We start from the raw sequence: 10,231 nt of genomic DNA, 5'->3' as shown, positions 1-10,231 counted from the left end.
AATCAAGACAATATGGTCCTGGCACAAAAACAGAAATATAGATCAATGGAACAGGATAGAAAGCCCAGAGATAAACCCATGCACGTATGGTAAACTAATCTATGACAAAGGAGGCAAGGATATACAGTGGAGAAAAGACAGTCTCTTCAATACGTGGTGCTTGGAAAACTGGACAACTACATGTAAAAGAATGAAATTAGAACACTCCCTAACACCATACACAAAAATAAACTCAAATTGGATTAGAAACCTAAATGTAAGACTGGACACTATAAAACTCTTAGGGGAAAACATAGGAAGAACACCCTTTGACATAAATCACAGCAAGATCTTTTTTGATCCACCTCCTAGAGTAATGGAAATTAAAAAAATAAACAAATGGGACCTAATGAAACTTAAAAGCTTTTGCAAAGCAAAGGAAACTACAAACAAGATGAAAAGACAACCCTCAGAATAGGAGAAAGTATTTGCAAATGCATCAATGGACAAAGGATTAATCTCCAAAATATATAAACAGCTCATGCAGCTTAATATTAAAAAAACAGCGCAATCCAAAAATGGGCAGAGGACCTAAATAGACATTTCTCTGAAGAAGACATATAGATGGCCAAGAAGCACATGAAAAGCTGCTCAACATCACTAATTATTAGAGAAATGCAGATCAAAACTACAATGAGGTATCCCCTCACACCAGTCCGAATGGGCATCATCAGAAAATCTACAAACAACACATGCTGGAGAGGGTGTGGAGAAAAGGGAACCCTCTTGCACTGTTGTTGGGAATGTAAATTGATACAGCCACTATGGAGAACAGTATGAGGTTCCTTAAAAAACTAAAAATAGAACTACCATATGACCTAGCAATCCCATTACTGTGCGTATACCCTGAGAAAACCATAATTCAAAAAGAGTTATATACAGTGTTCATTGCAGCTCTGTTTACAGTAGCCAGTCATGGAAGCAACCTAAATGCCCATCGACAGACGAAGGGATAAAGAAGATGTGGTACATATATACAATGGAATATTACTCAGCCATAAAAAGAAACGGAATTGGGTCATTTGTAGAGATGTGGATGTATCTAGAGACTGTCATACAGAGTGAAGGAAGTCAGAAAGAGAAAAACAAATATTGTATATTAACGCATATATGTGGAACCTAGAAAAATGGTATCGATGAACCAGTTTGCAAGGCAGAAATAGAGACACAGATGTAGAGAACAAACGTATGGTCACCAAGGGGGGAAGGTGGTAGAGGGTGGTGGTGGTGTGATGAATTGGGAGATTGGGATTGACATATATACACTAATATGTATAAAATGGATAACTAATAAGAACCTGCTGTATAAAAAAATAAAATTAAATTAAAAAAAAAAAAGAGTAGCATTGTTATGTTTAAAAATCTTTCATTAGAAACAATATAAAAATCAACTTTAAAAGCACATTCTGGAGTTATTATTAGAAAACATAATACATTTTTTAGAGAGATTAATGATTTCCATCATTTACATATATTGGGAGCCAGATACCTTATTTTTCTTATGATTTGTGTGAGAAATCTCAACCTTACAGATCTTACAAGTTCAAAGCATCTTATGTTACCATTTGAAGTCTCCCCTGAGCAAATAATGGCAACCTAACAGAAAGATGAACCTGCACATCAGTGCAATGTATTTTAACATACCACGTTTTTAAACCTACTGATATTCTCCCTGGAAAGTACCTGAGAGTATACATGGCATTATGTTCCATGGAAACATTAGGAAAGCTAAAAGTTTCTATCAGTGGAATATGATTCTCTGAACATCAATAACTAGACATAAGTTTGAAATCCTGCACATAGACACTGACTTTGGGATATAGACTTTCTTCTTAGAAGATGCACCTTGTCGTGTTTCAAACTATTATATATGCTAAGATTGGACTACATTACTTTGCCTAACTGCTTCCTATTATATCAAAAAGCATTCTTTTTTTCAGGTGTATTTTTAATTGAAGTTACAGTTCTCTCTAAGAACTGAGTGGAAAATGTTGTTTAGAACCATATTCAGCTATCATGGTATTTTCTAGGTAAAATGAATCATTTAAATAAGTTTCTACCACTGGTCATTGTTCAGTTTCAGTTTTACATTTCAAAATAAAGAAAAACATTTCAAAATAAAGAAAAATAAAGAAAACATTTCAAAATAAAGAAAAAAACAATGAAATGTAAAAACAATACCTTGTCTTTTTAAAAAATTTGACATATTTAACATGTTACATTTTGTAAATTGAAGGTATATCACATGCTACTTTGATACATTTGTATATTGTAACATGGTTGCCATTGAAGCAACATTTATCATATTACTTGACTAGAGTATAATGTTACTCTATATATTTATTATTCTGTTCATTAGATCTCTAAAGTTTATTTACTACTTGTTACAAACAAAAGAAAGCTTCATGAATTTGCATGTCATCCTTGTTCAGGGACCATGCTAATCTGTATTCTAATTTTAGCATATGTGCTGTGCAAGTGAGCACTTGATATACTGTCTTGAGTTACTGCAAATAAGATAAACATACATTATTACAAACATCTGCTCTATGAGCAGCTAAAATATTAAAAATCAAGGTAGTGAACTGTGATAACTGGTGCAAAAATATAATTTAATAAGTGTTCTTTAATTCAGAAACATATTCAGATAAGAGAAAGCCATAAGAATTTCAGTTGAATGCAAGGAGGATATTTTATTGAAAGAAAACTAGTAATGATGTGGTTTTTACACTATATTATTTTTGAAAATACTCACTCTGCCTACTACTTACATGAGTTAAGTAATATTTGCTACTCTTTGATGCTGGACTTGGTCATATAACTTGCTTTGAATAATTGGATGTTGGCAGATGTAACAAAATCTGAGAGTTGCTCTCACATCTCTTTCACAACCATGAGAAAATCATGCCCATGTTGACTACTGAGCCCAGGAGAAAGATATAAACTTTGGGGGCAGAAATCATTATTCCTATCTTTTCCTAGCCTAAATCTATTCTGAATAAATGACAGTGGTTTTAACACAATGACCTTTAAAAATTTTGCTACCTTTATATGGCAATAGCTAACTGATTGTACTGAATTCAAGACACACTGAAACATTCATCTTTTTTACAATGTCTTGACACATTAGATTTCCTTAGCCTAACATCCTTATACCCTTTTTAAAGCTTATCTTTCATGGTCCTCTTCAAACGACACATTTCTCTGAAAGCATCAATTATTTATCAACTTATATCTGTTTCCCCGAACACAGCTTTTGTGCTGTTTTACAACACTAATAAATCATACCTTGTGTTATATCTGTGTATTTTTCATATATCTACTTCTGGATTCTACCTCTGAAGAGTGGTTTGTATCACATTTATCTCACTATTCTTAGTTTTTAGAATCTGGATATTGGTTATTATTAATATTTCATAAATATTTTTGCAATGAATATATATTAAGCAATGTATTGGGGAGTCCTAATCAAAAATAGAAGCCTATTATTGCTCTATTAGAGGGGTAAGATGGGGAAATATGTTAATTATTATAAGAGCAAATATAAGCATAAATTAAACACATTACAGAGCAGTCTTGGGCTCTTTGGCTTACAGAGCTGAGGGCTCCTTAGTTGGTTTTGACTTGCCATCAACATCAAGTTCGTTTACTGTGATTAGAAAACCTCTGCTCTAAACCCCTGATATTGACGAGATGTTTTCCTAAATTTCTTTAAAATTAGTAGAAAAGCATTTGCTTGATGTACAGATGCTTTTACACTGGTGAACAAAGCAATATGTTTGAGCTACATTATTAAAATACCTTTAAGTATTTCTCCTGCTACAACCTAGAAACCACAAGGAGTCTTGGTACATTCTAAGTGTATCTAAATGGAGAATGGCATTTAGAATCCAAGATCTGGGCTCTCGGTGTGCTCTTAACCACATGGGTGCTATTGCTTCTAGGTCTTCTCAGTGTATAGTGTTAGGGAATATAAGTACATATACTAACCCACATAAATAAACATGTCTATATCTAATTATTTGTGTGTGGATATAAATATATATCCCCACAGTTGACCTTTCAGCACGTGGGTTGGGGGCTAACCCTCAATGCAGTCAAAAATCCATGTATAACTTACAGTTGGCCCTCTGCACTCGGCTCCTCTGTATCAGCAATTCCACATCTGTGTATTCAACCAATGATAGATCATGTAGTACCATAATATTTATTGAAAGAAATCTGCATTTAAGTGAACCCATGCATTTCAAACTCCTGTTGTTCAAGGGTCAACTGTATACATACAATGCATTTTATGAGTCATATAAATTCACCATATATAAAAAAATATATATACATATGTGTGCATATATATATACATATATATATATATATATATATATATATATATAACTTTGTACTGGTTAAGTCGAATCCAAATCCAACATCATAGAGTTAAATGTAGTCTGCCTCCTTCCCTTATTTGTGAATTATTTCTCCAACAGTGAGAAACCTGGTTCTTATTTGCTACGAGATACTTTTTGATTAACTACAGTGTACTTACAAAGCAATTTAAGAATTGCTACCCATATTTCCATGCTTCTGCTTGAAACATATTTATTCAGTATTCAGTCAAGGTACTGCTTCCTGAAGTTACTTAAAATTGCATATTCTGTTGTACTGAACATCATGTTAATAGTTAGGTTTATTTATTATTGTTGGTATTTTATTTTTAGTTTTCCCACATCCAGGTTGATTTTAAATGCTCATTTATTTTGGGCTATATTAATGGCATGTGAAATATGTCTATGGTTCTAATACAAAAGATAATGAGAAATGTCACTTCCTCCTAATCTCTGCTATTATATTACCAATACGTGGTTTTTTCCATTCCATTCCTATCCACTTCTGATAGGAAACTAAACCCTTTAGTTTCTGGTTTATCCTTCCATCAATGCCAGAAAATACATTCTCAAAAAAAGGTGCAGGCTTGTTGAAAACACAGGTGCCAAATTGAAGTAGCTATGACCAATTTGAGCAAAAAAAAGTATGATAGAAGTTGATTCTTACCCATAAAGCCAAAATAATAGTGGATCCATAAATATAAAAATACCACTCTTAAAATAGATATTAACCAAAAAAGAAAGACAATAACTTGAGTGAAAAAAATAGGAGGGACGACATCACCAGTAATAACACATAACAGCAATATGAACCTTGTGAAGTGATGCTTTAAGAGCTCAACATCAGCCCTGTGATATTCTTGACAAAAATACATAGTAATGAAGAAGTCTCACACTCAATCAAATTGACTGACATTCGATACAATAATTTATCAATATTCTTAGAAAGTGTCAAGGTCATGAAAGACAAGGAAAGCCTGAACTTACAGACTAAAAGACTAAGGAGAAATAATAACTAAATGCAATGTGGGATCCTGGATTTGATATTGGAGCAAAAGGAAAATGTTAGTGCAAAAACTGGTTAAATTTGAATGAAGTCTTTAGTTTAGTTCATAGTATTGTACCAGTGTTCATTTTCTGGTTCTGACAATAACACTGTGGCTATGTCAAATGGAAATATTAGAGAAAGGGGAAGGAGGGATATATGAAAACTCTTTGTAGAATTTTTTAAATATTCTCCAAGTCTAAAGTTAGTTCAAAAAAATCTTTAAAAAGATCTCTAATTTCCTTTAGATTCAAATATTTTATTAATAATTATCAAAACTGTGGGTAGCTTTAAATACCTTTCATGCCAAAATTTGGAGTGGAATCCAGCTCTCTTGATTCCAAGTTCAATAGTCTTTCCAATACTCTTTATTCTTCCAAATGTTCTCGGGATATTTTACTCAAAGTACAATTCATTTGGTAATGCCTTAAACCTGAAGTCTATTGTTAGGCATTATAAAATATGAAGCTCATTCTTAAAAAAGCTCATAGATCCCTATTCTCCCCTGAAAAGAATCCATAAACTCCTCCACTTAATTTTGTGGCTACTCAATTAGTTACTCTCTATAAAAGAGTGAGATATCCAAGATTTATTTTTAAGAAGGCAGTAGACTGCTTTTTAATATATATCTTAGAATTGGAGAGCAGTGAAAAATCATTTAGAATATTTTTATATTCCTTTCCTATCCTAAGCTTGTCCTTAAAATTGGTAGTTTCAAATTATCTCTGTGGTTTTATAATACCCTTTCTGCTTCTTTGGGTGACATTTAAAAAATCTTTAATAAAATAATATTTATTTTTAAAAACATTATCAATAGAGAATAAATACTTATTAATGCATATAATAAATATATTTCTCCCTGACTTCAAAATCAGCATTTTCATTCTTTAAGCCATAGTTGAAATCATACTACCAGTTGCTAAATTATCAAATAATACTATCAGGAATTATTGGATATTTTCATTTTGTGTTTTGATTTGGCTGCATTTTCCAGTGCTACGTTTTTATGTGATTGGTAGATTGTTATTTAAATGACACCAGTGTCTGTTAAAACATGCAGAAAATTAAGCTCACAGAGTCACATGCTGAATTTTATAGATGGTTCTATAGTGATACTGTTATTAGTATTGATCTATTAAAGTTTATAGCAGCTAATGAAAATAATATTATATAAATGTGGTATATAGAAATTAACCATTGGTTAAAATCATCATTTGGGGATTTATCAGTAAAATAAAGATTTTATTAAGTTAAAATTCTAGATTTGGAAGTATTAGGCTAAATTTTCCAAATTTATAGCATTTCCTTGAATCTTTCACTGTAGCATCTGTAATGTCATTCTTTAAGTAATTGATTTTGCATGAGCTTCATTCCTATTTTGCTTAACTAATTGAGATTATAATTGTCATTTTAACGTAAAACTTAAAGTGAAGTTACTTCTAAGAAAGATCCTGGGCGGAAACACACAGAGACAAACCTATTTAAACACATTATTTTGAGGGTCCCACAGAACTGAACTCAATAGGAGCTGTTGATAATGCAAACCCTGGGGACATCCTTATTAGTCTGCCCACCAAGCGGACTGTGTGTGTGTTATGAACTCTGCGGGTTAGCAATAGCCACTAATTTAAAGCTGGTAGAAGAGTCACTCCAGATACTTAAAATGCAGTCACCTACCCTTTTCTGGCATTTAAAATAAAACTAAGTCAGTGTAAAGTTGGTGAAGTAGACTTGAGACACTCTAAGATGATACATGAAGTTGTCTTGTGGTTTTGTAATGCCAAGTTTAAGTTGAATATGAATGTTGAGACTTTCAAGGATTTCCTCTTTTTGGCATGGTGGGAATGAGGGACATAATATATCATCAAATGCTCATTGAGTGTTTATAATTCTTGGTCTCCAGATATAAGAAAGTAAAGAAGGATATTCTGTCTAAACTAAAATGTGCTTCAATAGGATAGTTTCCAAATGACTGATGTATGTGATAATGATGATGGTAGGATGATGAAGACGATGATAATAAACTATTTTAAATTTAAATACAAAAAGAAATAAAATAACAGAAGGGGCATATTTAGGTAGGGTGTGGTTGTCAGAGTTCAGAAAATGACCACTGAAAACTTGTACCCTCATCCATGTCCTCAAATTTGTCTTCATTCTCTCTTTCTCTGGGTTAGGGAGTGTTTTTTTGAAACCACTTCCATTAACTTCAAATGTAGACTAAAGAGAGATGTAAACCAAGTTAAGCTTCCTTTCAATCTTTTCCTATATGTACTATTGATGGCAGAATTTCTAAAGTAGTCACATGGAATTTGGAGTTTAAAGTGTCTCAGGGACCAATCCCAAGTTTGTTCATTATTTTTACTCTCTTAGTCATTACACTGTGAATCTTGGAAACCGTAAGTAAACCTAAGTTTTTCAAGTTACTGTATTACTTGGAAACCTATATGTTAAATTTCCCCATCCTCCACCAGGGAAAGTTACTATAATATATTACATCTCATAAGATATAAATCTCATAGGATTTTCTAGTACAATTTACATAAAATCCACATGCTTCTTGATCAAAAACTGTTAACGAAAATCTAACAACAGTGCCATTAGAAGAGGCATAAGGCAGAAGCTCATTCACAGATTCATTTACAAGATGAAAACACTGCTAGAATCACATAAACTTTTCTATATTGTACAGTTGTAGAAATAAGATTAGTTACTGGTGAATTATGACATGTCTCTTTACCATCCCCCAAACAGGATAAGCATATTTTGAAGTATTAAAGTTTAAGTGAACTTTAATACTTTGGTGTTGATTTTACCTCCAAGTCTAAGCTAGTCTTCATTCTTAAGCCATAGTATTTTTAAAAGTATGAAAAAAAATAGCATCGTCAAAAACTGGTTTTGCTTTAGCTTGGCATTATTAGAAATATAATTCAGTTTGTGTAGATTCTTGTGTTCTTCCTATAGTGACTCTGGTCACTAACAATATTTAACCTATAAATTTTAAACTATCACATTTTTATGGGCAGTTCTGCTGATTTTTAAAAAAATTTTTATACAATTTTTAAAGTTTACTTTTCATTTGCAGTTATTACAAAATATTGGTTATATTCCCCATGTTGTACAATATATCCTTGTGCCTATCTTACACCCAGTAGTTTATGCTCCCACTCCCCCATTCCTATGTTGCCGCTCCCCCCATCCTCATTGGTAACCACTAGTTTGCTCTCTACATCTGTGAGTCTGCTTCTTTATTGTTATATTTAGTTTGTTGTATTTTTTTTAGATTCCACATATAAGTGACATACAGTGTTTGTCTTTCTCTGACTTTTTTCACTTAGCATAACGCCCTCCAAGTCCATCCGTGTTGCCGCAAATGGCAAAATTTCATTCCTTTATATGGCTGAGTAGTATTCCATTGTATGTATACGTGTGTGTGTGTGTGTGTGTGTGTGTGTGTGTATGTATGTATATACATCTTCTTTATCCATTCATCTATTGATGGATACTTAGGTTGCTTCCATATCTTGGCAATTGTAAATAATGCTGCTATGAACATTGGGGTACATGTCTCTTTTCAAATTAGTGTGTTTGTTTTTTTCAGATGTATACCCTGGGGTGGAATTTCTGGGTCATATAGTAGTTCTATTTTTAGTTTTTTGAGAAACCTCCATACTGTTTTCCACAGTGGCTACACCAGTTTACATTCCCACCAACAGTGTACAAGGGTTCCCTTTTCTCCACATCCTCACCAACATGTGTTATTTGTGTTCTTTTTGATGATAGCCATTCTGACAGGTGTGAGGTGATATCTCATTGTGGTTTTGATTTGTGTTTCCCTAATGATTAGTGATGCTGAGCATCTTCTCATGAGCCTGTTGGCCTCTGCGTTTCCTCTTTGGAAAGATGCCTATTCAGTTCTGCTCATTTTTTTTTTTTTTTTATAAATTTGTTTATTTATTCTTGGCTGTATTGGGTCTTCATTGCTGTGCATGGGCTTTCTCTAGTTGCGGTGAGCAGGGGCTACTCTACGTTGTGGTGTGTGGGCTTCTCACTGCAGTGGCTTCTCTTGTGGAGCACAGGCTCTAGGCACGCGGGCTTCAGTAGTTGTGGCTCGTGGGCTCTAGAGCATAGGCTCAGTAGTTGTGGCACATGGGCTTAGTTGTTCCGCGACATGTGGGATCTTCCTGGACCAGGGATCGAACCCATGTCCCCTGCACTGGCAGGAGGATTCTTAACCACTGCGCCACAAGGGAAGTCCTTCTTCTGCCCATTTTTAAATTGGGTTTTTTTGTTTGTTTGTTTTGTTTTATTTCTTTTTATATTAATAGACAGTTCCTCCATTCTTTTCACACTGTAGTTTTGACATGTTTATTAGAAAACTGATTTTCCCTGATTAGGAATAATGGTAAATATGGCCTAATTATATTTCAGATTACTTTGCAAAAATTGTACTAATTTAAAATAACTTGTAATGGACTAGCACATAGGAAAATGCCTAGCACCACATAGTAGAGTTGGTGCTTGGGGTGCAGGTTCTGTAAAGGTTGGTTTGCATATGAAACACAATCACAGGCAAGTCTTTTGATCTAAGAAGTAGCTAACCCTGCAAGAGGCAGTTCCTCCAGTGTCAGCTAGGCCCCAGATGTCAGAGCATGAAAATTACAGAAAATAAAAACATATGCTTAATATATACCCTTTCACAATTCTTTTAAAAATCTACAAATTTTTATTCATTATTTTGATCTATTACAGCATTATATATCAA

The 10,231-nt window shown here is 33.3% G+C and overlaps 1 pseudogene; it reads right to left on the bottom strand.

Annotated features, from left to right (window-relative positions):
• Positions 1 to 2,426: 2,426 nt before the first annotated feature.
• Positions 2,427 to 2,525, bottom strand: LOC132352148 (U6 spliceosomal RNA; annotated as a pseudogene).
• Between the last annotated feature and the right edge of the window lie 7,706 nt (positions 2,526 to 10,231).

This window comes from Balaenoptera ricei, chromosome 17 (genome assembly GCF_028023285.1).
Source record: "Balaenoptera ricei isolate mBalRic1 chromosome 17, mBalRic1.hap2, whole genome shotgun sequence".
NCBI classification, from domain to species: domain Eukaryota; kingdom Metazoa; phylum Chordata; class Mammalia; order Artiodactyla; family Balaenopteridae; genus Balaenoptera; species Balaenoptera ricei.
This window is presented reverse-complemented; position numbering and strand designations above follow the sequence as displayed.